The sequence below is a fragment of the Caretta caretta genome, chromosome 22, assembly GCF_965140235.1.
Source record: "Caretta caretta isolate rCarCar2 chromosome 22, rCarCar1.hap1, whole genome shotgun sequence".
NCBI classification, from domain to species: domain Eukaryota; kingdom Metazoa; phylum Chordata; order Testudines; family Cheloniidae; genus Caretta; species Caretta caretta.
Window position 1 is genome coordinate 11,416,398 of NC_134227.1, and position 27,868 is coordinate 11,444,265.

The 27,868-nt window shown below is 45.6% G+C and overlaps 1 protein-coding gene across 6 annotated transcripts in view; it reads right to left on the bottom strand.

Moving 5' to 3' along the window:
• ZBTB44 (zinc finger and BTB domain containing 44) overlaps positions 1-25,119 on the bottom strand; it is a 154,208-nt gene extending 129,089 nt beyond the window's left edge. For 5 of the 6 annotated variants that reach the window (XR_007353557.2, XR_007353553.2, XR_007353554.2 and 2 more), the window contains exon 1: positions 25,011-25,119. The gene's annotated coding sequence lies outside the window, so the exon portion shown is untranslated. Of the gene's footprint in view, positions 1-645; positions 745-25,010 lie in introns of those variants that run through there. The other variant, XM_048827568.2, reaches the window with a different exon arrangement.
• Positions 25,120-27,868: the final 2,749 nt, after the last annotated feature.

Consider the following 27,868-nt stretch of genomic DNA (forward strand, 5'->3'; position numbering starts at 1 on the left):
CTTCAGGGGCTTTGTGAAATGGTTCTGTAAACTGAAGACCCTGACATTAGTTTGGGCTGGGATGCAAATGTGTAGAATCAAACAAACTTCTCAGTGAAGGTTCTAAATAAAAAAGCTGTATGGAGTCCACTGTATGAATTTTCGGAAGACGGAGTTCAAGCTATCAAACATAGAACAGTTTTTGACAATAGCTAAGCTGTGCTGCTGGTAGCGAAGGCAGTGATTGCCTAAAGCTGTTTTCAATACATGATTTTGGACTAGGATGAGAGGTTGTTGAAAATTCCTCCAAAACCAAAATGCATTGTAAACCTCAGAGTACACTTCTGGCTTACCAAATCATATCTACAACGCTGGATTTTACATCTAAGGTAAAGCAAACACAGGGGATATAACATCTTCCTTTGCATATCTATTGCTGAAACAATATAAACACAGGTTTCAGGGTAGCAGCCGTGTTAGTCTGTATTTGCAATAGATTTCCAGAACACTTCCAACTATTTTCTTAGGGACAAATCCTCTCTTTGATGCTAATCTAAGTAAAAAGGCTTGACAATTTCCTGGAGGTGTGGAAGACAGAGAATCCTCTCCTCCAGAATACAGACGAAACAGTCTCAAGACATTATTGACTGTTTGAAACCTACACACCTCTGATTTCACAGGGGAATAAGATGGTCCAGTGACCCCAACTCCTCACTCTGCAGACATGTGGAAAGAGTCCTTGCACAGCGAGGCTCTGTGTGCATCTTCTGCTTCCATCTTTTGCAAGGGAACCATACGACTTCTGCTGCATACACAGCCCTCTGCAGTGGCAGAGGAGGATAGAATTGGTCTCCAAATGAGACCTAGTTTCTGAGGCAGCTTTAATTATGTATTTAATTGTTAAAGGGGAAAACAAGCTATCATTTCAGTTACTTAAGGCCCTAAACATGCACTCCTTTCACGAACACAACTCCCAATTAAAGTAGGGACCCCATTTTCTTCTGCGTTTATAGGCTTTACACAGTTCAGAAGCAGCTGGATGCATAAATAAAGTGCTCCTCCATGTTTAAATATCAGAGACTGAATTATACCTGATTGGTTGACAGGGGTAAGTCTCTCCTCCCTTCTAGTCATATTACCTCCCTCTCACACTCACAAATCTGTACAAGTGGATCTCATGCCCAGGAGGAGTTTTATAAGCTCATGGATGCAGGGGGCTGCCTATGTGAAATAGGTTACTGATCTGGAGCCTTAAAATATACATAAATAGTGGCTATCAGAACCTCCTGGTGAATCTCTCTCATTACTCACTCACTCCACTCTTAAATATGAGCCATATTTCCACCTCACATTATCTTGTTCCTGCCATTTCACTCTTCATATTGCAAACTACTTCAGACAGAGAAAAGTGTTACTCCTTCGGGAGCACAGAATCAACTGACTAACATTAACAGATGCAGTCACATGGCTAATCTATTTCAATAACCGTAAATTATGAGAAAAACGTTAATAATTTATGAAGTCTGAGTCAAATTATGAAGACAACTTGGATTTAAAATGAAATTTCACGCCACTGCGAAGGGAGAAATTAAGCATAAACAAAACACTTGTTAAGTGAAGGTTTCAGAGTAGCAGCCATGTTAGTCTGTATCCGCAAAAAGAAAAGGAGTACTTGTGGCACCTTAGAGGCTAACAAATTTATTTGAGCATAAGCTTTCGTGAGCTACAGCTCACTTCATCAGATGCATTCAGTGGAAAATACAGTGGGGAGATTTATATACACAGACAACGTGAAACAATGGGTGTTACCATACGTCATCCGATGAAGTGAGCTGCAGCTCACGAAAGCTTATGCTCAAATAAATTGGTTAGTCTCTAAGGTGCCACAAGTACTCCTTTTCTTTTTGTTAAGTGAAAGAAATCATATACCAGTCTCATATCTATAGAGGTCTGGAGAGAGATAGCTCCAGAGGCTTAGTTTGTTTATAGCTTTACTGAAGAACAGGAGAGGCAGACTAGAGTTTATCTGCGGAAGAACCACCAAAAATGAAGAGCTTGGGAGTGGATGGAGTAAGGGAGAACTATTCCTGATGCTACTTTGCAGCCAGGAGGCAGAAAAGTAGTAGAGATTCACACCAACAGCAACCTGGAATGGAGTTGGGGTATATGTGTGGCGGAATGGAACTGGAAAAGTTTAATAACTTCCAGCCATAGGACAATATAAGATAAGACCAACTCTGAGAACAGAGCAGGGACAGCACCCTGAAAGAAACACAGGCATGCTGCCCCTTCCCCACGACTGGTGGTATGGGTGATGGACTTCTCACCCCTCATCTCTCAGAAAATTCAATTGTCCCACACACGCAACATGCTACACCACAGTGTTTTTTCAAGTTCAAAGAATAAACCACTTATATTAACTGTAAACATTTAAAATACTATTTTCAAAGAAGTTTAATAGGTTGATGCAACAGCAATTTCAAACTTTCCCTGACATTTTCTTTACTCTTATGGTTTGAGTGAGCCAGTCACACACTACTCTGTTGAAGTGTGACAAGAGTGCCTCAGAATGCCAGAACAAGGAGAATTTTCTGAATTGCCAATTGATGGGTAGTCTGATGATAAATGTTAGGGCACTGGGTTTTCACACAAGTTCAGTTTAATGGATTTTAAATCGAGTTAGAAGTAGGGTAGACCTTGATATTAAATCATTTAAGGTGGCCTCTCTCATTTTTACTGTTTCAAGACTGAAGAAATCAAGCAGTTACTTCCAAAGGAGAAAACAAAGTTAAAACCTCTGAATCAACAAATCACATTTACCAGTTCATGTCCTCTAAAGTACTTATTTTTCAACATCTGAGTTGTATGTAAAACTTGTGTGCCTGGAAACTACAAACATATTTGAAAGTACAAACTGTACAATGTATACTATGAACAAACAATAGGTCCAACTTCAGCATTCTCTATCTTATCCTGCTGGTCCTGTCTCATTACCAATACTTTTGTTTCTCACTTGCCTCCTGCTTTTTAATTTTTCTTTATACCTTAAGAATATCATCTTTTGTGACACGAGATTTATAGTGTGAAATTGGTTCTCTCTTTAAAGGTGACACCATGGGCCAACTTCACCAGTTGTGCCTCCTTACAGCAAAAGTGGATTTAGCCCTATAACTTCAAAAATACACAAAAAATATTCAAGCTGTTAGCCTCCCATTTACACTGGACCAAGAACACTATTTGCTGAATTTCCTTTAAAACACTGTTCTAAGCCAGCTCAGTAGCCCTTTTTGAGCCTCAGTGTGGACAAACCTATGGTATTTAAAAAAAAAAAAAAAGAAGTAGGGGAGGGCAGTCCAACACTGCAAGGTCTCCTTGCATACAATTACTTCAATACGAAATATTCACTCTGCTGTAATGGAATCTATGGAATGCAAACCTGTCACTTTTAGAGGTAATGAGTGAATACATCAGGGCACTGAGCCATCAAGATACAAATTCAATGTTTTAACAGCCCCATCTGTGTCAGTACCGCATACTTAAAATCACAAGTGTCCAGCAGAATTACAGTTAAGTTATTGCCATAAATGCCAGTTACATTAAAACCTGAAACACGTGTTGAGCTGCAGTATTTCCACGCATATTGAAGAACTTACATCAAACAGACAACATGCAACAAACAATGGCTGAACGCAAGTTAAAGACATCAAACTACAAGTTTGGGGATAGTGTTGATTATCACAGCTTTCATAATCAGTCTGACGAGGCTACACCAGTTGCTCCACAGATGCTATATTTCTTTTACGACAGAGCTTGGAACTGTTATAATCAAGGATATTAGGTCTAAAAATTGATCTACCTTGAGAGTTGTCATGAAAGTAGTCCTTACTTTGTGAAGGCCATTGAAAATTTATTTCTGCAATAAACTACCATCTCTTGGCTTAAATAGTGATCTTTCACAAATCACCTTGCTGAAAGTTTTACATAGAGACACCATATACAGCACTTAGTTTACAAGAATCAACAGGGCTCAGCACCAAAAATATTAAATTTTTGGGGTGGGGGTAGGCACAATGTAACTCACAAAGCAGTACCTTTAAATTGTACTTGAAGCAATATCTATACCATTGTTATCTGAACGGTAAGAAACTCAATCCTTAGTTTGACTATTGAACATATCAGTGTCTCTACACACAGATCTGCTGTTACACTCTGTATCCACACCAGCACTACACTTAACCTTTTCAGCAGCAATGCCTTCTGGAGCTGCATCTCAGAGTTCCCAACACCACAGCAAACTGCGGTGCCTCACGGATGACTACACAGGCCTCAGACTTTTGCAACTGCTCAGGGAAACTGCACACAGAGGGGTTAGTTTCTCAACTCCTATAACCTGTCCTGGAAAAATCCCAAGATTCCTCGGGGGTAGGGGACTCTCATAATTTCTCCAAGGTCCCAAAGCCTATTATATAATTTCCTAGCATAGCTAATGTGGGCCTGGTGTGAGGAATGCCCTGCAAGAAGAGAGTCTCAGAGGAGTTCCATGACTAACTGCATCATTTCCTCACAAATGAAGGGAGCACTCAAGCAGCAGTTATGGGTCAGGCCCACAAACACAGAGTGATTACACTAGATCAGTGGGTCTCAAACTTATTTGATCGGGCTCCCCTTCTTTGTGTCTGTAGTCATTTATGCCCCCCCGCCAAGTAGATATATCGCCAACCAACTCTGAAGTTAGAGGGGATCGCAGCGACTGCTGGCTGGGCACCCAGCTCTGAAGGCAGTGCCACGCCAGCAGCAGCACAGAAGGGAGGCAATATAAAAAGTGATATTTGTTAATAACAAAGATTATAATTGTTACTGTAACAACAAACACCACCACTTTTCACAGCAGACTTATTGCCACCCTTACTTCTGCACAGCTGCTGCCACCCCAGGGCAGACAGATGGAGCCCCACAGCCTCCAGGTGAGGGATTGGGAAGGAGGGGGATGGGAAGGAGAGTTTGGGTCACCTGCTGCTGAAGGATTTGTGGGGGGGAGAGGGGGGGTGAGGAGAAGAGGACAGCCTGAGCCCAGTCTGTCTCCCAATGAGGGATTTGGGGGATGGGGAGAAGGAGAGCCTGAACCCTGGCGGCGAGGCTCTGGCTGTCCCCTTGGGTGGTGAAAATATTACTTGAGACAGAATTATTTGAAGTGCAAGTAACAAATGAGTAGTTTTAAACACAGCTTTATTGGAAGTAGAGAGAGTAGACCAGATGCCAGCTTGTGACAACAGACTAAATCTGAAACTGAAAAGACAGTACACGGTGCATCCGGCATTACAAAACAAGGCCAAGAAAGCAATTCTTGCAATAAGACTAACATTAGCTCCCGAATGTGAATTTTTGTATGGACTATTGTAGTATACCCCCAACTAACTAGTCAGGTTTGCATATGAAACCTTAAATGCATTCTCCCAAAAAGAAAGCTCGGGGCTACTCTTCTCTGTAACATCTTGGAGGTAGCGGAAGTGCATCACTTCAGCGTGCTGTTTCTCATTCCTTCTTCTCTGCACTGGCATGCACAGGCTATGGTTGAGACACGAGTCTGCTGTTTAAAGTACCACAGCACACTATTCTGGAGCGCATCGTTACATGGAGGTGAGGGAGCAGGTACAAGCAGTGCACATGAGGCAGAGGCAGCAGGATGGCTTGAGGGTTTGTGTGTAAGCACCTCAAAATCCCTGAAACTTGTGTCTTTGGAATTCACCGTCCTCCCTTTAAATCTGTGAGAACGAACATATTCGGCCACAGTCCAGCAGTCAAACTACTTGCCATCCTCTCTCTGCAACCTGAAGTATCCTTCTCAGCTGGAGCTTGGAAAAAGCAGAGGTATGACAATGCCTGAAATTCAGGCAGTCTGCCCTCTTTGGAATCGTTCTCCTGGCATGACGACTGTGAAGCATGTCCAGTTAGGACATGGTCTTCTTGATTCAAGCCTGGGATGAGCAGCATTAAGAGGGCCTGTAGGAAAAGCCAAAAGTCTATATCAGTGTCCACAGCAACATACCACCAAATCCTTTCTGGAAAGGGAAAAACAGACACTTTTATCTCCACTTTTACATTCCAATACATAATTTCACCAAGAGACATGGGCAGCACTACCATAAGCTACTGCCTTCCCTTTATGTTTCCCAAAGACTATCAAGGCATTGGAATTAGATCCTTAAAAACAATATTTATCTTTTTTTAAAAGGGGGGAGCTGCTCGAGAATGTCACCTGTACAGAAAATCAAATATTGATCATTTCTACACATTTCAGACTGTCTGACAACATGTTGCAGATTCCAGAGTATGAAAGGCCCCAGGTGTTTCAGGCAACAAGAGGAAAGCTAATGAGCTATACCAAAGAGTCATTTTGGCATATGAAGACATTTGCTGGATGCTCGGAAAGGCAGTGTCACCTGTAAAAGGTAGTGGGGGTGGAGGAAAAGCAGGTCATCTCTGTAGGCCTCAAGAACAATGTGGAATATTGCATAAAAGGAAACGTTTCTGATCTTGTGCCAAAAGGGTGGATACTGATTAAGTCCAAAAACAGATTAAGGTAGAGTGTCTGTAGTATCTGCCTCACTAAAATAATTTTGCCTATACTGCATGCATGCAGTGCCTGCAAAAGTGCACTCTCTCTCATTGCTCTGAATGCACTTCACACTGCTATATTTTCTTATAGCATATGATCCAAACCAATCAGATAACTTCAGTGAACTCTAGTTTGAAAATAACTTGCATTGCCCTAGTGCTACTATGGAACGTGAAAATGCATACATGGAGTAATCTCCACTTGTTTGCTGACCTGTGTAAGTGGGATGTCGTATTGGGGTTAAAAATGCCACCTGCAACTCCTGTATTCTGGGAATGCCTCTGCTTGTGTTAAAGTATGGGTTCGCAACTAGGGTGGGAGTATCACAACCACCCACCCTTTCTTTATGGCTAGATGAGAGAGGGTGTATCACAAAACTGTTCCTGTGGTAAGATGGGGTACCACTGGAAAAGGCTGAGCGCCACTGTTTTAAAGCCATAAAACCCTCCTAGTTAAGCCTCACTGCACTGTGTGTGCAGTTCACTTTTGAAATTTTTCCCTGATTACGCATTTCGCCTGCCAGTATGTGCCATGCCAACAGGCAGTCATAACCAATGGTAGAGTGGACATTCTTTCCTCGCTCAGCAACCGTGCCCCAGGAACCTTGCCAGAGATATCAAGGGGTAGAGAGACTGGGTACGGGTCGGTGGGAAGGAGGTGGCCAGAGTCCAACCAGGAGATTAGATTGCAACCGGGATGGAACCTGAGGAGGCCACAGAGATGGATGGAAAATTGTGCGCCCAAATGAAGTTGTATCTGCCAACGGCTGCCTCCACAAAACCTCACAATGTCTCCACCCGAAGCCAAGTAAAGGAGTATAATAAATAAAAGGAACTTACCAGGCGGTCCATTAAGTATACCAGCCTTGTACTGGGGCAGAATCTCATAATTCAATTCATTTCATGGGGAAATGGACAAAACATTGGCAACACTCCTGGATTTACCGTTCTTTGTCTTCTTATAGGCCACCTTCATCCCCTTGATATGGCTTTCATTCTGGTCTGGGAAATTTCCAGGTTGGCATGATGACTTGAAATCTCATTGTAAGCCTTGTGATTTCTGTTAAAGGAATTCTGCACTGCTGGTGCCTTGGCCCAGAAGACAGCCAAAATTAAGATGCCCACAGCTCACACGCTAGGAGCACTGTGGGTAGCTAGCTGCCAACATTATAGTTTTATAGCAGATAGATAACTAATTTACAGATGAAGCACGAAGCAGTTTGCTGATCAGTTGCAAAAAGAAGTTGGTTGCTGTGGAATCAGTCTTCAGCTGGAATGCATGTGGCCGTTCAGGGAAATTTAAACAAGTAGCTGGTTTTTGGCCTTGCTGACCCCTGAGCAATGAAGATTAGCTACCTAGCCAAAGAGGTCACTCCTGCAGTGCAAAGGGTTATGGAAGACCAATTTGACGTGTGTGTTTTAACATGACATTAGCCTCCATCCACATGGACAGTAACACAATAAAGCTGACCTGAATTGTCTTGGTCATGGTCAGCCCTAGCAAGAACTCCACTGTTCGTGGAACCTACTGGAACTTAGACACAATTGAGTGACTTGGATTGGATGCAGGTTGCACTAGAATCATACTAGAGGGAACACATGATGTTAAATGCAATTATAGCTTCCAGTCTACAGACAGGTCTAAGTATCAAAGCTGATCACATTTTAGGCATGCAAACCTTGTCACTGCTCCTTTCATTAAAATCAGTTTAAAGCGCTTCAATTTCAAACTGTTGCAATTACAGCCAAACGCTGCTGCCAAATCCGCATGGTTCAAACTTTGTTCTGACGACGACTAGTTATCTCCATTCGCAAGGAAAAACTGCTAGGATGAAGGGGAGAAGAGTCAGGAATATTCAAAAAGACAGTCTCATTTTGTATTAGACCCCTGACAGAAATCTTGGTGGCACTAGTGGTACTTTAATTCCATCCTCCAAAATAAGGAAGACTATAATCCCCATTATTTCAAAAACATAGTAACATTTCTGGCTCTTTCAAAGACCAGTAATTAGATATAAAGTAAATATTACAACACATACAACTGCAATTTTGGCAAAATTAAGAAAGAATCCATGTGCCCAGTAAAACCACAGAACTACAAGTAGTCTGGAAAATTCTAGAAGCCAGAAAGGAAATTTTTCCACTGTAGTCAAGTTCATTTATTCAAATCTGAAAATAAGATGTTTACACGATCAATTAGCTCAAGAAAATCTTTGCAGTGTTTCTTTGCAGCAATGTGTGCGCACTCATATTTTAAAAAACAAATACATTTCCTGATATATAAAATATTACACCCAAACCACAACCACCTACTCCGCTGCAAACATTCTCCAGAGTTTAGCTCATTAGTACCCAGTTAGAGAATAATTCATTGCAAAAAAGCCACATTATTTAAAACACTAAGGCTGCACAGTTAGTTGGAAAATTAAAAATTTAACATTCTTACCAAAAAGCCATATGTATAGTATTATTCTCAATTCTCATTTGAGAAATATGCAGATTAACAGACCTATTTATTTTCAACATGCACAATATATATGCCCTACAACACACAGAATACTCACGTTGGCCAGTTTAATATTCATGTAAAGAATATTTTCAAGTATGTTTGCATAACTGGGATTTAGTTACCTAAATTTAAGCACCCAAGATCAAACCTGTTGACTTTAACATTACGCTGATCTATTTATGTACACAGTATTTTTAAAAGAAAAAATAGTTACATTTGTCCATTTTTGCTTCTTTATGATGTATAAAGGTGTGAAAGAAAATTGACTTTAACATTACAATGTCCCTGTTTATGCTACAAGTCTACTGAGATTATGGCACGACAAGAGTGAAACCTGAGCAACTGAGGGTTTGTCTAGACCAGAACTTTTTAAACTCAAATAAACTGATAGCCAGTTAATTCGAATTAGCTAACGCATTTGTAAATGCCAGTGTGGACACCCAAAAATGTTTGTCCAGAATACCCATTTACAAACATATTTGCCATTTAGGGTTTGCTATAAATTAACTCTGGATTAAAATATTCTCATCTGGGAACAGACTGAGGGAAAGGACCTGTGTCATACTGTTTTGGGTTTTTTGTTATTGTTAGGTGTTTATTAACATCTATTTTGATTGTTTCTTGGGAGAAAGGCACTTTGATATCTCCACCCCTTCAGCTGCTTATTGAGAAAGCCGTTTTAGGGCAAGTCTACACTACAAAATTAAGTCAACCTAAGTTACATCAATATACAGCCACCACAGTAATTAAATCGCTTTTGCATGTCCACACTATGTTCTTTGTGTGGGCAGTGCGCGTCTGCAACAGTAGCGCTTGCACCATTTAACTGTCAGTGTGGGGCATTGTGGGACAGCTTCTGAAAGGCAGCAACAACAGGTGTAAGCACGCAGGGTCTGCACTGACATTGTGTTGACCTAACTACACTGATGTAAGCACTTCACTTTTTGCGGAGGTGGAGTTATGAAGTCGGTGTAATGGGCAAGTTACATAGGTGGGAGCAACATTTTAGCGTAGATCTGGTTCCCAAACTTTAACAACCTGTGAACCACTTTCACTAAAATGCCAAGTCTCTCAAATTCCCTCCTAAAAATGAATATTTCCAGGAATTTTCTCCTTTACCCGAGTATAAATTATAAAAGCAGTGATCTTGGAAATATAAAATTTGTTTTTAATGACATGCTTATTTACACACTATTATTATTAATCATTACAGTATTTTTATTACATTATGAAAACAGCAACACTCTTCCTAGAGCTAACTTTCGTAGCTTGTATCACTTTGAATAAGCCTGTTGTAAGACAAGGCTCCTGTGTTTCATCAAGGAGTATCCAATGTGAAACAGCAGGAAGGGATTTAAGAAGCCAACTCAAAGAGTTTCTCCTACACAAGCATTCAGGTCTTGAGCAGTCCGGGAAACACCACACGTTACAACAAAGCTTAAACTTGTTCTTCATAATAATTTTAAAAACAATACTAGCTGCCTATTAAATTTTAAAAACAGCAAAAAAAAATATCCACCTCTCTTTCCATTTCTTATAAGGAGTCTTGAAGTTTAAATCTCCTCAGTGTGATAGATATGCTTGTTTTGATCTGCTTAGCTCTTGGAAGCCCAGAGGCTCCAGGCTGCCTGGGATCCCTAGGGACAGATCTGTGCACCATTAGGGAATTCCCCCCCCCAAGAACTCCTGTGACATTTGGGAACCTCAGTTTGGGAACCACTGATGTAGATGCTTACAGTTAGGTCGACGTAAGCTCTAGTGCAGACCAGGCCTTAGACGTCCCTGGTTTTGCTGGAAGTCCAGACTTGATATTCTAAAGTTTTTGTTTTTTAAACAATTAATTCTTTATACATCACAAAGCAACAATCCCCTTCATCTCCCTCTCCTCCACCCGCGGCGCCTTCCCCCCCCCCAAAAAGACAGACAGACTTCTCTTCTATGCAAGGTCACTTCTAATAACACTTCAGTGATCCATGTTAGGCTTTGAAGTTCTCTCACTGAGATTAAACAGGTGGTGGTGAGTTTGCACCTTGTTCATGTTATTACATGGCTTAAACAGCAGAACCAGACTGGAAGGTACAAACATCTGGGCAATATCTTTTGATTAGTCCATCAAATTCTATCAGAACTCTCTATTATTTACCACATTTTCAGACACAGGTGAGTTCTATGGGAATTTTGGCGGGAACTATCATCCAGTCTTAAGATACTGATATTTTTTGTAAAATATGCATTTTTTCATAACAATTGAATATCCAGTATCTGCCTTGGTTTTATAAGACATACAATATTGCTTTGATTTCTACTTCCTTTACAAACTTATTTCCAATACTTTAACACTGCAGGTTTTTTCTTTAACTGTGAGTTAATATAGCTTAGCAAGTGTTATTTTTACCTTTACACTAATTAGTCAATCACAGTCATTTCCATGTTTTCCATTTAATTATGGTGTAATATTTAGAATGTGGAAAAGAAAGAGGGCCATCATTTTCCTCAATCCATTTCAAATATTTAAGTACAGAGGCTCGAATTGTGGACTTGTCACATCTTGGTGCACCAAAATGAGCTCCTAATACATTTTCTCTAATGAGGGTTTAAACAGATTAACTGTTCTCACTAATCTTTTGACAAATGCAAGAAAAACACACCTGTCTTTTCATCAACTTGAATATGTTGTCTACTACCATAACCTAAATTATATGCAAGAAAATCCCCCAAGAAATTCCCATCCTTCCGATGTCACTGTTTTTGTAAATCATGTGCTTTTTTTAATCTTACCACAACTTTCTTGAAATTCTGGCAGAAGTATTTGAGATCAGCGCTTTCAGAGAGTAGAATCTTATCAAGTGCAACTTGAAAGATAACCTTTAGATTTAACTAGGGCTGTCGATTAATCGCAGTTAACTCACGCGATTAACTAAAAAAAGTAATTGCAATTAAAAAATTAATCTTGATTAATCACACTATTAAACAATAGAATACCAACTGAAATTTATTAAATATTTTGGATGTTTTCTACTTTTTCAAATATATCTATTTCAGTTACAACAAAATACAAAGTGCACAGTGCTCACTTTATATTATTTTTTATTACAAATATTTGCACTGTACAAATGATAAAAGAAATAGTATTTTTCAATTCACCTCATACAAGTACTCCAGTGCAACCTCTTTATCATGAAACTTACAAATGTAGAATTATGTACAAAAAAACCCCTGTATTCAAAAATAAAACGTAAAAGTTCAGAATCTAAAAGTCCAATCAGTCCTATTTCTTGTTCAGCCAATCGCCCAGACAAACAAGTTAGTTTACATTTGCAGAAGATAGTGCTGCCTGCTTCTTGTTTACAATGTCACCTGAAAGTGAGAGCAGACGTTTGCATGGCACTGTTGTAGCTAGTATCACAAGATATTGATATGCCAGATGCACTAAAGATTCATAAGTTCCTTCATGATTCAACCACCATTCCAGGAGACATGCATCCATGCTGATGACTGGTTCTGCTTGATAACCATCCAAAGCAGTGTAGACTGACGCATGTTCATTATCATCATCATAAGTCAGATGCCACCAGCAGAAGGTTAATTTTTTTTTTGTGTGTGTGGTGGTTTGGATTCTCTAGTTTTCACATCAGAGTGCTGCTCTTTTAAGTTTTCTGAAAGCATGCTCCACACCTCATCCTTCTCAGATTCTGGAAGGCACTTCTGCTTCTTAAATCTTGGGTTGAGTGCTGTAGCTATCTTTAGAAATTTCATGTTTTTTTAAACGCACAATCAATTTTTTTAATTACTTGACAGCCCTAGATTTAACCCGTTGCCTTTCAGAAGTTGTATTTCCAAAACAAAGAATGGATCCTGGGATATGGCCTGTAAGTTGTCTTGTGACCAGCAGGTCTTTCATGTGCAGCCTCACTTGATCCACTGTCAACAAGTGTTGGGAGCTTTACAATCTTTTTCATTAAGACCATATCTAGACTAGAAAAATAGGTTGTTTAAAAATGTTTGAATATGTTTTCTTAGCGTCCCCCATATTTGACCACAAACAAGTAAGAACACTTATAAACGTGCTAAATCCTGTTGACACTACTGCTTAAGAATGTTTCCTTGTCTAAAGGTAGCCAAAGAAAATTTACTGTACTAAAAAGGGGAAGAGTAAAATTGTATTTGACAGCTGTCTGTGTAATGCAAGTAAACAAGTAAACAAACCAAATAAATATTTTCCTCTTTAATCCTTCAATTATAATAATGTGGCAATATTTATTTCCAAACACTGGGGTGCTTCAGTGCTACAACTTCTCAGGCATTGAAGTTTGAGAACTCAGCTGAGATGGTGTGGTCAAGTGGTCTGTATGTCTGACAGCAGAATACCAAAAGCCATCTTTTAGGCAGAACTGAAGACTGCAACTTGTTTTAGGGGCAGATCAGGGAAACGTACAAATACACTCTCAAGGTCAATCTGCAGTGTTGTAATGTTGACCTCAACACCTGGGAGCTCTTAGCCCATGACAAGAGTCAATGGCAGCATCTCTACTATCTCAGACTGAAAGACTGAGAGCTCGCGGATTGCTGCAACCAAGGAGAGAGGGCATAAAGATAAAAGCAACACACATTCATCTACAATGGTCTTCACCTCTGGCACTTGTGGATGGGGCTGCAGGTCCAAAGCTGGTCTTTGGTCCCATCTCAGGACTCAGAATAAGTGACTGTAGCTCACCCATCAAACTCAATGGGAGACTCCATCACAGTCATCTCACTTACGCTGTTTAGAATAGCAGGCAAGTAATTTTTTAAGCAGTGTAATTTTTAAGATTATGTCCCATTAACAATATCTGAACAGTAACTGATTACAGGTCTTGTTTTAGAATGAATTTTATTTTCACGTGGTAAAATAATCTGCAATTAGCATTTGAAAAATTGTTATGTGGGGGAACCACTTGACATTCCATGAAATAACTAGCAAAGCTTCAGGGCTCTGCAATTTCTGCATAACGACAACAGTAATCTGCAAAGTGTAGTTGCTGACCTACCAGAATTAAAAACAGAATTGTTTCACTTGGTCTGAAAGTGCTTAAAGAGACACTACCAGCTCAAACATGTAAACAAATTTACTTGTGTTACTATCAAATAAAAACAATACACAATTTAGTCTTTGTTATTTATGAATCTGTGAAGCCCATTTCACATTTGGGCTTAGGTTTGATAAAAAGCTTGACGTTTATAACATTTATGTTTGGACCAAATTAAGTTGATTATTGTGCTCTTAAAAGGCACCACATGTAAGACCAGCGTGCAAAATGAACCTGCAGATTTTCTTCTAGATGTAGAATTTATAGCCTATATAAGCGTGTCAATTATCTGAACACAAAGAATAGTAATAGTCATACCTAGATCACTGGCATAAACATGATTACAAGCTTATGCTCAAATAAATTTGTTAGTCTCTAAGATGCCACAAGCACTCCTTTTCTTTTTGCGAACACTAGAGTTGTTAGGATCAAAGTTTGACCTTTGTGACCTCCCACCGCCTCCATACACTACACCTTTATAACAAATACTTAACTGTTCCCAGCCCACCATCAGAAGCAGTACATGAAGATGATACTGAAAATGACAAATAACAATATGCAAAGAGAAGGGAGAGAAAAATAAAAGGAAACCAAAATACAATTTTTAACTTGTACGGTTCTACAGGCCACTGTGAGAAATGATATAAACCTCTGATATCTGGCACATGGCAGTGACCACTGAGTGAAGCAATAAAAAAGCTTTGAAAGAGCTAATTGAAGGAAGTGATTTTCTATCGATTTTCTACAGTTGCGTACAGCTTTTCAATCAATGTCAATTTTAGAAGCTCTGCAAGTATAACTACTATACAAATTCAAATTTATGACAATAATATTCACTCTTACGAACCTAGTCTGGGTAAACTCCACCCCAATTTAAAAAGCTATTTGTGGACGTGCTGTGTAAAGGAAATCTAAAGCAAAGTGGGATGCTTAACGTGCTTATTTGCATGCCAAAACACAATTATAGTGCAGCTCACTATTTATGCAAACACTAGTGTTTCAACTCTGGGAAGAAAAAAAAAACTTGAACATGCTTGTGTATGCATCTTTAAGTTTAAAAAGATGTCTATTTACAGAACAAAACTTCTGTCCCACTTAAGAAAACAAATAATATGAAGCTACGAAATTCAGCAGAATCTCAATTATTCAAACCAAACCAACCTGAACCCCCTATCTGAAAAGTCACATCCCCTAGGGTTTCAAACAAGGTAATATAAGATTCAAACTTCAGTTTTAGGAGAGAAAAGCTGAGGTTACACTTTGAAAATCAATTCCTTCTTCACTTCCTCTGAGAAAACAGAGCCTGGCTACTTGGGTGGGTTCCCTAAAGTTCCTGGGACAGTAGAACTTCACTACCTGAAGAATTCTCCCTCATTCCTGCTCTGAGACTTTACTCCTGTCACCCAAAACTCTGATAAAATTATGGGATAGATTCTACACTAATATACAATTGTAACTTCATACATGACAGCAATGATTATGACAGGTAGGACAGTTTTGACAGTTTGCTGGTTTTATGTGTTCTATGTCTAAAGTTTACTTGCAAACAGATTTCCTTTTATAACAATTGATATCTTTCCTTCTCTAACTTCCGTAACAAGTTATTGGGAAAGCGTTACACTCTTTTTGATAAAATACAGTGTGAACCTCCATGACTGGGTTTCTTAATGAGCTATGAAGCAAAATGTAGCCCTCCACTTCACACCCCAATAATCCAAGTCATATTAATGCCAAAGCTAAAGAGAAAACTGCAGTAACAAGAAACTACATGTAATATATTTGTGCTGGGGCTGCGGGAGAGATCAAGACACACATGCAAAAACTTAAACAAGACAACAAACAGGAATCATCAGTCCAATAGATAGAACAGGCAGCATGGACTGTCATCAACTCCTCAAAGTACCAGACCTATACTGTATAAACAAGTATACAGACACTTTTTCAAAAGAAAGTGGATTTAAAGAGTCCTGAACAAATTTAAGCAAGGAAGGAATACAGCTCTGTCTCAGCACAGTTAACATTAAGGGCTTGTCTACACTGGCAACGCTCTCTCCCAGCATTCTAAAAAAACCACCTCCACAAGAGGCGTGGCTCCCAGCGCTGGTGCATTGTACAGCGCTGAAACTTGCTGCACTCAGGGCGGGGGGGGGGGGACACAGCAGGGGAGGGCCCAGGGGCTAGCCTCCCCGGCTGGGAGCTCAGGGGCCACGCAGGACGGGCCAGACGTGGTCCACGGGCCATAGTTTGCCCACCTCTGGCCTAGGAGGAACTCTGTCCTTAGCCCTGGAAACTGAAGAGTGCTCTGTTTATCCACAGAACAGGCAAAGGATGAGCAAAAGCAATGCAAGTGTCCCACATTTTTCCCCTTGTACAATTGAGTCTGCAAGGACTCTCTCTATGGGTATGAGCACAGTCTCCTCATGGCTATTCAGTCATTGGCCTAACACTGCCACTAAACTTGCCAATTAGTGTGTTTTTATTGTGACACGGGTACCCTGTACATTAGAAGTTGGACTCTGTATCACTGCAGGGACCCTAGTTTTCTTCTAAATCTTTGTAAAGTGCTATGCAGAGTCTAAAACTATGTAAATATAATAACTAAGGCTTCGTGTTTGTCATGGAGGTCACGGATTCCGCAACTTTCCGTGACCACTGTGACTTCTGGAGCAGCCCATGCAGATGGTCCAGGAGCCCCCTCACCAGCTTGGGCAGCCCCTGCACCAGTCGCACCTGCCACTGCTGGGGAAGTCTCAAACCCCCCCCCACCCCCGGCAGCAGGAGTTTGGGTGGGTGGGGGGCCTCAGGGTTGGGGTGTGGTGCTTACCTGAGGGGGGCTCCCCAGAAAGCCCACAGGAACTCCCCTCCTTCAGTTCCTAGCTCCACATGCTGCCTCCTCCCATAGGCACCACCCCCGCAGCTCCTATTGGCCACGGTTCCCAGCCAATGGGAGCTACAGAACCTGGGCTTGGAGCGGAGGCAGCAAGTGGAGCTAGGAGCTGGAGGGCACTGCTTTCCAGGAGCTAGGTAGGGAGTCTGCACCAACCCTGCCAACCCCCCTCCCTCCCAATGCGCCCCGCCGGGCCACACCCCCAGCACCCATAGTCCCCCCCCATTTTAAAAACCCCCGGGGTTTTAATCAGGTGTATATAGTAAAAGTTATGGACAGGTCACGGGCCATGAATTTTTGTTTACTGCCTGTGACCTGTCCATGACTTTCACTAAAAATACCTGTGACTAAAACGTAGCCTTAATAACAACCACACTTAAGTCATCAGATGTTAACAACTTTATGTCATTACTAACATGGGCTGGACTCAAACCAGCAAATGAGGGGGGTGGGGAGAGAGCCTGTACAGAGTCCATTACCATTCCTGAGCGCTCCAGTACCCTGAGGTACATTACTTCTAAATGCTATCAAACATGTTTCCCAAAAGACTTGCTCCTGGCAAAAATCCCAGTCATTTTAAGCCATCTTCCTGTAAAGCTATTTTTATATATAAAATCCAGGTATATACTATGCTAGATCAGCGATTCTCAAACTTCATTGCACCGTGACCGTCTTCTGACAACAAAAATTACTACACGATCCCAGGCGGGGAGGACCAAAGCCCGAGCCTGCCCAAGCCCTGCCGTCCTGGGTGGGGGTGGAGGTGGGAGGGGACAAAGCTGAAGTCCAATGGCTTCTGCCCTGGACAGGAGGCATGTAACCTTAGCCTTGGGCAGTGGGGCTCGGGCTTGGGCTTCAGCCCCAGGCAGTGGGGCTTGGGCCGGAGACCCAGCAAGTCTAACACCAGCCTTGGCGACCCCATTAAAATGGGATCGCCACCCACTTTGGAGTCCCGAACCACAGTTTGAGAACCCCTGTGCTAGATAATCTGCCATCTACTTCATAAGTGCCCTCTTCAGCCACGTTTAGCAGCCTGAAAGTCTTCCTCAATATCCACAAACTTTCCACTAAAACTGCTCTTCATACAAATGAACAGGAGTCACACTTTTGCATGCAAGACATTGTACTCAGTAATTACATTGTCAATACAGATATGCTATCAGAGAATAAACATCCATTTAGTAAGATGTTTGTGCTTTAGAGAACCTGCCTTTATTCATTCCTCTCAAATAAAATGAATGAACAGTCTTCAGTTAAAATACCTATTCCATTATTCACAGTTCATCTACAGAATTTGATTTCTTCCAACTTCAAATTTAAATAAAACTCATGATTTAGCTTAAGCAGACTTTTCTTTCTAATACATGTTACAAACAGCCTGTCTGTAAACACAATATGTAGTTTAAGAGGCTTCCTTAGTAACTTGATTAGATGGAAGCTAGAAGAAGGAATGTTGCTAACGCTTTAGAATTCTTTTTTCTCTCTTCTATAGTGGTATTAGTTAAAGCCATTTTTATTTTACTACATTTTTATATATCCCACCCATCGTTTTTCAGTGGTCCACTTTTATGCCCATTTGACATGGCAGCACTAAGCATTTGTTTTCTTCCTGAGAGTTCACTGTATCAATTTTAACTACTAAGCAAGTTAAAGACAGTGGACTCTGCTGGAGTTTAGTCAGGAGCAAGGCCCAGATTTTTAAAGGTATTTAGGCACCGCTGTGCTCGGCATCACAACCTGTCAATGGTTTAGAAGCCTGTTTCAAAAGGTTTCAGACACTTAGGCGTCTAAATTCCATCAATCAGGTTTTGTGATACTGAACACAGAAAACCCTAAATACCTTTAAAAATCTCTCCCTAAGTGCACAGAGGTTGCATTTTCATATTTATTCCAAAGTATATTAAAACAAACCAATTCCCTTTTAACTATTTCATTATTTCCAAATATAATTGTTGAAATACTTCTAATGTCACTACATATTAGTAAGGCATACCAACCACACACTTTCTTCCTTGCAACTGTACATGATCCTTATAACAAAACATTTTCAGAGACATACGTGTTTTTTAAGGTGGTGTCCCTTTAAAAGACAAATTCCACAACTTATGTCATAATATTTAAAGTAATGTAGATCGTAAAAGCACTGTTCAACTACATAATTTCATTTAAAAATGTGTGTGCTCTAAGCATGAAAGTATTCAGAGTTTCTAAAGTCTGGCTCTCTGCACAGGCTGAATAATTTGGGATAACTTTCTTGCAATGGATAAGACAGAAGTATGTCAACAGAAATTCACTTCATGGCCATGTTCAGAAAGTATTAAGCAGCTTTTTGATAACTACTAGCTTGGATTCCCATCAGTTTACTGGCAATTTCTTCCACACCTGACCTTTTAAAGTTGTGACATGTGCGGGTGTTGTAAAGCAATCAGCTACTTGTGCAAGGGAAATGTTTTTGCTTTACTACAAGTCCAGATACTTGGATGAGGGGTGCCACGTAAGTATTTAGAACAAATACATTATGCACTCTTTAGTATAACAGGAAAGTGAAGAAAAATAATCTGAATGTACTGCCACTAATGAATACTAGAAACCATTTTTCAGAAAAAGGTTTGCTACACACCTGATAGGTTTCAAAGACAGCCTACAAACCACAATGCTTTTAAAAGAAACGAAGGAAAGAGCTATATAGACAGGCTAAAAAGAGAAGATCTGGCACAGACAGACATTCACAAAATGATGCTTATTTTAGGTCATTCAAGTTCATGGATTATAATTAAGGCTCACAAATGGAATCCATCACCATTACTTAAAAAGCTGATTCCTCATCATCAGAGACTTGCAAGCATCCCTTAGATTTCAGTAGTTCTCTCATCGAATCCATTCTTAAAAACACACCATTTCACTTTATGGCCTAGAACTCTAATTCTCTCAGCTTCCTTTTTTGCACCCCAAAACGAAATTCTTTGGTTTACACAGAATACCTTTACACTACTATTTTCCTATAATTTCTACTGTTTTCTGTTTTTTCATTTTATAGAGTTAAGAGGTTTGATTTTTTATTTCCTAGCAGACTTCTCAACACCTAGGTTGTATAGTACTGAATGAACATATACTGAAACGCTCAAGTGGATTGGTACAGAACTGATGTGATTTACCAGGAACATACAGCAAAGAAGGTGCTACTGGACTGCACAATGTCAAAAATATCCGGGGGGAGGGTGGCACGGTCCCAAAGCCCTCCTTTTCATCAACTACACAGTTTATTAAAAGAACAGACATGGCTGTAATGTCTATTATTACTCCTGTAATACAGACATCATACAGCAAAGACTCCTCATGAGTAGAAAGATACCAAAGAGAAAAACCTCCTTAACTAAAATAGTCACCAGATTTATCATACTGGATCAGATACTCTATTCCTGGCAATACCTGAAGCTGCAGAAAACGGCAAACATTCTAACAATGGATTTGGCTACTTGTGCAATGTTATACAAGGTAGAAAGGGAGTCAAATTTCTTTCTGACCCATCTAGCAAATATCCAACATCTGACTGGATCCTCATTTTAGCACACATTTTACTATCAATACCACAAAATTGCCCTCCTTAAAACCAGCCAGAGCATGTGATTCAACCTCCTGCAGCAACAAATGATGCATGGAGTTCGTTTCACTAATTCTTTCATTTACATCTTATGTGACAACACTAAAGAGAAGTATGAATCAGTTGTTCCCCCAGTGCATCTGTAAATCTCAGACAGGGGACATTTCCCTCCCCCTGTAAACTGAATCTCTGTGCGTGTCAGGTTCAGGAAGCAAATTAGGGAAATCACCGACATGCAAAAGAAACAACAATTCTCTCTAGCGTAAAGGGGATCCTCTGTGCATTTCCCACTTGGGGAGAACAGCACGGGAGTGGAATTCCCTCTAGTAAGGGATTACCTACATACACTTTTTCCACCAATTTAAATACTGGAATAGAAACAAAGATAGCTAAATCACTGTAACCCCCTACTATGGACAGTTATATCACTACAGAAGTGTTTATATAAAAACAAGTTATACCAATACGAACACCTGCACTGATATAATTGGATCACTCACTTAACTATGCTGCTTTCTAAGCAGATATAGCTAAATTGGTGCAAAACCTGTGGGTGGGCCCACTCTAAGAGATCATCTCTGTGTGCCTGGTTCTGTGGTGTGGGTGGGACTCACACCCCTATGCAAAGAGGAAGTGTGTCATCACCCACCGCCCCCCTCCGACAGACAGATTATCCTGTGAATGTGCAAACCCTGCTAGGCCAGGAGCACTTGTGCTCAGTGCATCACTTTGCAGGGCTCCCCAGGAGGCCCTACAAGCATGCATGGCACATAAAAGACAACTAATGCCAAGCTGCTGCCCCGAACAGTTGCTAGCCCCTATGGCTGTGGAGAGCAACCCCCTGGGATGGGGGGTAGCAGTCACCCTTGGGAAAGGATGGAGAGAGATCACCACCAACCAAACACCTTTGGAGGGGGAAGGTGAGTGGGGCAGATAGATGCCAGGGGGAGGGCTAATGAAAACAGGAAGGCAGCATGGGGGGAAGAAATGGACACAGAGACCAGACCAGGCTTTGGAAGAGAGAAAATGGAGAGGCCTCAAGGGCTATGGGAAGGGGTAGATGTCAGGAGGGAGTGGGGGGAATGGGGAGGAGGAGGAGGAGCTGCTAAGCTTTGGGAGAGGGGAGTAAGGGGTACTTCTAGGGTGTGTGTCCTGGAAGGGGGGGGGCACACCTCCAGAGAGTTTGTGTTGGGGTAATAAATGCCAGGAAGGATGAGGAGGCGGCAAGGTTTTGGGACAGGGAAAATAGGACGGCCTCTAGGGTAGAGACAGGAGGCATCTAGTGGCCTCTAGGCCAACCCCAGGGGAGCAGGGGTGGTGGTTCTTGGGAAGGGGGGGGGGGCGGGAAGGCCCTCTGGAGGGGTTAGTGCCCAGGGAGGGCTCTTGGGGGAGCACAGGGGGTAAGAGTTGGAGGACCCCTCAGGGGGTTACTGCCTTGTGCAGCTGGGGGTGCTCACAGGGGTGCATGGGAGATTAAGAGCCTGGGGGGAGCTCTCCAGAGTGCAGTGTCTGGGGTAGGGGGCTTTCAGGGGCTTAGTGCCCAAAGGAGGGGGGGCAAGAGTTTGGAGGGGCTCTCAGGGGGTTAGTGTTCATGGGAGCAGGGGATGAATGGGGGGTAAGAACCTGGTGAGGTTCTCAGGTGGTTAGTGTCCAGGGGAGCAAGGAGAGCCCTCTTGAGGAGTTAGTGCCCAGGGAGGGCTCTTGGGGGGGCCTCTCGGGAGGTTAGTGCCCCAAGGAGCGGGCGGAGGGGCCTCTCAGGGTGCATGTAGGGGGCCTTTTGGGGAGTTAGTGCCCAGTGGAGGGGGAGCTCTTGGGGAGTACTGGGCGGGGGCTCAGGTAAGAGCCCGGGGTTGCTTTCAGGGAATTAGTGCCCAGGGGAGCAGGAGGGGATTCTCGGGGGGGGGGGGGGGGGGGTTAGTGCCCAGGGGAGCGGGAGGAGCAGGGGGTTCTCGGGGGGGGTTAGTGCCCAGGGGAGCGGGAGGAGCAGGGGGTTCTCGGGGGGGGGTTAGTGCCCAGGGGAGCGGGAGGAGGAGGAAGAGGAAGGTGTTCTCAGGGGGTTAGTGCCCGGGGAGCAGAAAAGAAGGGGGGGCTCTCAGGGGGTTAGTGCCCAGGGGAGCGGGAGAAGGAGGAGGAGAAGGGGGGGCTCTCGGGGGTCCGGGGAGGGGGTTAGGGACCGGGGAAGCGGGAGGATGGGGGGCTCTATGGGGAGGTCCAGGGGGGCGGGAGGAGGAGAAGGGGGGCTCTCGGGGGGGGTTAGGACCTGGGGAAGCAGGAGGATGGGGGACTCTTGGGGGGTCAGGGCCCAGGGAAGCAGGAGAAGGAGGGGCTCTTGGGGGGTCCAGGGGAGCGGGAGGACGAGGAGAAGGGGGGGCTCTCAGGGGGGATTAGTGCCCGGGGAGCAGGAAAGAAGGGGGGGCTCTCGGGGGGTTAGTGCCCGGGGGAGCGGGAGAAGGAGGAGGAAAAGGGGGGGCTCTCAGGGGGTCCAGGGAGGGGGTTAGAGACCGGGGAAGCAGGAGGATGGGGGGCTCTCGGGGGGGGGTTAGGGCCCGGGGAAGCGGGAGGATGGGGGGCTCTCGGGGGGGGTTAGGGCCCGGGAGGAGGAGGATGGGGGGCTCTCGGGGGGGGGGGTTTGGGCCCGGGAGGAGGAGGAGGATGGGGGGCTCTCGGGGGGGGGGTTAGGGCCCGGGGAAGCGGGAGGTGGAGGATGGGGGGCTCTCGGGGGGGGTTAGGGCCCGGGAGGAGGAGGATGGGGGGCTCTCGGGGGGGGGGGGTTTGGGCCTGGGAGGAGGAGGAGGATGGGGGGCTCTCGGGGGGGGGTTAGGGCCCGGGGAAGCGGGAGGATGGGGGGCTCTCGGGGGGGGGTTAGGGCCCGGGGAAGCGGGAGGATGGGGGGCTCTCGGGGGGGGGGTTAGGGCCCGGGGAAGCGGGAGGATGGGGGGCTCTCGGGGGGGGGTTAGGGCCCGGGGAAGCGGGAGGATGGGGGGCTCTCGGGGGGGGGTTAGGGCCCGGGGAAGCGGGAGGATGGGGGGCTCTCGGGGGGGGGGTTAGGGCCCGGGGAAGCGGGAGGATGGGGGGCTCTCGGGGGGGGGGGTTAGGGCCCGGGAGGAGGAGGATGGGGGGCTCTCGGGGGGGGGGTTTGGGCCCGGGAGGAGGAGGAGGATGGGGGGCTCTCGGGGGGGGGGTTTGGGCCCGGGAGGAGGAGGAGGATGGGGGGCTCTCGGGGGGGGGTTAGGGCCCGGGGAAGCGGGAGGATGGGGGGCTCTCGGGGGGGGGTTAGGGCCCAGGAGGAGGAGGAGAATGGGGGGCTCTCGGGGGGGGTTAGGGCCCGGGAGGAGGAGGATGGGGGGCTCTCGGGGGGGGGGTTTGGGCCCGGGAGGAGGAGGAGGATGGGGGGCTCTCGGGGGGGGTTAGGGCCCGGGGAAGCGGGAGGATGGGGGGCTCTCGGGGGGGGGTTAGGGCCCGGGGAAGCGGGAGGTGGAGGATGGGGGGCTCTCGGGGGGAGGGTAGGGCCCGGGGGGCGGGAGGTGGAGGATGGGGGGCTCTCGGGGGGGGGTAGGGCCCGGGGGGCGGGAGGTGGAGGATGGGGGGCTCTCGGGGGGGGGTAGGGCCCGGGGGGCGGGAGGAGGAGGATGGGGGGCTCTCAGGGGGGGGGTTGGGCCCGGGAGGAGGAGGAGGATGGGGGGCTCTCGGGGGGGGTTAGGGCCCAGGAGGAGGAGGAGGATGGGGGGCTCTCGGGGGGGGTTAGGGCCCAGGAGGAGGAGGAGAATGGGGGGCTCTCGGGGGGGGTTAGGGCCCGGGAGGAGGAGGAGAATGGGGGGCTCTCGGGGGGGGGGGTTTGGGCCTGGGAGGAGGAGGAGGATGGGGGGCTCTCGGGGGGGGGTTAGGGCCCGGGGAAGCGGGAGGATGGGGGGCTCTCGGGGGGGGGTTAGGGCCCGGGGAAGCGGGAGGTGGAGGATGGGGGGCTCTCGGGGGGAGGGTAGGGCCCGGGGGGCGGGAGGTGGAGGATGGGGGGCTCTCGGGGGGGGGGTAGGGCCCGGGGGGCGGGAGGAGGAGGATGGGGGGCTCTCAGGGGGGGGGTTAGGGCCCGGGAGGAGGAGGAGGATGGGGGGCTCTCGGGGGGGGGGTTTAGGGCCCGGGAGGAGGAGGAGGATGGGGGGCTGTCGGGGGGGGTTAGGGCCCGGGGGGCGGGAGGTGGAGGATGGGGGGCTCTCGGGGGGGGGGTTAGGGCCCGGGGAAGCGGGTCTCTGAGGACGGGGGCCCCGGAGTGGGGGAGGCCCTGTGGCTGCCCGGGGACGAGGCAGCCCCCGGGCCCGGCTCTCGCGGTCTCCCCCCGGCCCGGCCCCGTTCCGTTACCTGCGGTGGCTGGGCCCGGCGCCCCGGGCCGCGCGGCAGACCGAGCCGCTAGCTGGGGCCGCGCCGGGGCCCCCGCTGGGCCATGGCGGCGGCGGGCGGGCGCGCGGGCGGGCGGGGGCCGCCGCTGCCTCCTCCCTGCTGGGGGCGGCGCCGGGCGCGGGGGCGGCTCGCGCGGGCTCTCCGGGCGGGGGGGGCGGGGGGCACGCGGGGCCCGGGCGCTCGAGCTCCGCGCTCCAGCCGGGCCGGGCACGGCACTTTGTTTGTGTCCCACAATGCACCGCGGCCGCGGCCGGGCGGGCGGAGGAGGGGGCCGCCTGCCTGGCGCAGGCGCAGTGCGAGGCTCGCGCGGAGCGTGCCCGCGGTGCACGCGCCGTCCCCGGGGCAGGTCCTGCAGCCCGGGGCGTGCATGGCTCCAAGTTAGTGCGGAGCCGCCGCCCGGGGCGTGCAAGCCCGGTGCTCGCATCAGGCTCCTGCGGGAGGACACAGTGCAGCCCGATGCATTCACGGCCTCCAGTGCTGGGGCAGGTACTGCAGCCCGAGGCATGCGGGGTCCCCAGCCTAATCCATATGGTACAGTTCCCAGTTTGAATCTTAAACTGTCATTTCCAGCTGCCGCTCCCATCACTTCAAGTGGCCGTTCCCAGGTGCCTCCTCATTTATGCCCAACTGCAGCAGAACCATCTGATACTTCCAGCCCTTTTGGTGTTAAAGGAATGTCAGCCCAACCTTGCTGTGCAAAGAGCAGCAGAGAAAAAGAGACTATCATTTCGCCTGACATGCCTTTTATGTACGAAGTAGTGTGTGGATTTGCATCACCCCAGGGTCAGCTCTGAAGGCAATTGTAGTTCACCACAATAAGCCAACGGCAGCTCTTGGGAAGTGCAGCCTCTACCTGCTCCTGAGGGTAGCCCTGTTCCTTCCCTGTCCTTTTGGGTAGACTGTCACCTCACCTGGTGCTCAGGGTTCTCAGGAGAATGGAATGGCGTCTTGCCCCTGCTCAGGGCATACAAGGCAAGTGAGGGAAATCTTGCCCATTCTCACACCAATGTGTTTTCTCCCAGGGGCCAGATCACAATCTCCCCCTTGGAAATGCACTCCATGTTCAGCCGCTCCTGACAGTACAGAAAATGACTGAACCCTGCTCAGAATGAGAGATGTCTTTTAGAATTTGGCAGTGGCAGATTAGAGCAATGGTTGACCAGATCAGCCACATGTCATGCTCTGAAGCACCCTGGAGCCTGTCCAGCTGTGGATTTAAGGAAGCACCCTTCCTCGCTCCTTGCATGTGGAATTATTTTCTGACAGCACCCTTCCCTTCCCCGCCTCCCAAAAGTCACTCTGCATGGCTGCATAGTTCATCCATCCAGGTCAAATTCTGAGTTAATCCCTCCCTAGAACTTGGTCCATGTTAATGCTAACCCAAGGTAAGCATGGCTTGATTTAACTTGATTAGTGCAGCCATTTGCTACACATTTTTGTAAGAAATTCTAAATAAATTGCAGCAGGAAACACAGTGAAAGGCCACAGTCCAAAAGTATTAATCAGCAGTGAAAAATCTAAATCATCTGCTGGAAAGTGACACACTGCTCACTGTTGTAAAGATGAAAAACAGGAGCAAGTTCTCAGTGCTGTATTAAAAATACTGGGGTAATTGTAATAGGTTCCTAGCAAAACTAGTGAGCCTTGCTGGAAACCAGCATGAGAATGAGCAGATTCCAGGAATGCTCTGCCTGCTTCCTGCTTCGTCTTTGACTTATTCTGGCTTTACACCAAAGTACAGCAACTACAATGGGAGCTTGATTCAAAACTGCCTTGCACCTTGTGTTGTCATTTACACCTCTGCAAAGCAGGAGTAAAATTTTCCCATGCCAATTTGGCAGCATTAAATGAAGACCCACTCTGCATAGGTGTAAATGGAGACATAAGTTGTGAGGCAGTGGAGAATCAGGCCCTGGCTGCCATGGATTATTCCTGATTTACACCAATTTGAGTTGATAATCAGACCTACTTTATCCCAGCCTCTAAATGCTGATGCAAAAATTGCCAAGCCAATGCATCAGCCGAAGTAAACTGGCATAGTTCAACTGATTTCAGTGGAACTACAATCAAGGATCATGCCTACACACTTTGAGCCTGATTCTCCTCTCACCTAATCCTTGCAAATCGGGGTATAGCAGATGTGGAGCTGCTATGTACTAATCTAAGAATACTATAGTAATTGATGAATTCTATAGGTGATCTGGTCAGTGAGGCAAAGATACAGTACAGTTGCACTGGATTATTAGGCTTTCCTATATGAATGTATTGATCTAACTTAATAGGGGGCTGTTGGCCAAACAAGCACACACTTGAAAGACAATGGGGAAAGCTGTTTGTTTTGTGGATCCTATAACCTGTCTTCAACGAAGGTACAAGCCTGGTGTTGCCACTGCTGGGAGGTAGAGATCATCAGAACACCAAATGCTCAAAAGGACACTAGCGAGAGAAGGGCAGGGACTTGAGGATGCTGTACCTGGTGAGAACAGACTGAGATGAAAGAGAGAGACAGGTCCAGCAAGGGTGTCTAAAAGCAACTGAGGCTTCTGTGGCTTCCAGGGAATGGTAAACCTTAGGGAAAGACAGGCACGCACATAGGCTGTCCATTGGTGTAAGTGTTGTAGCTGTGTTGGTCCCAGGATGTGAGAGAGACAAGATATCTTTTATGGGACTAATTTCTATTGGTGGAAGGTACCAGCTTTCAAACTACACAGGTTTAAGACCTGTTTTCTATTAAATGCTTTTGTTCTGAATAAATAATCATGTGCTTTCAGGAGACTGCCTGGCTACTGCTGCTCCCAGAGGTAACAGAACTGCAGGTA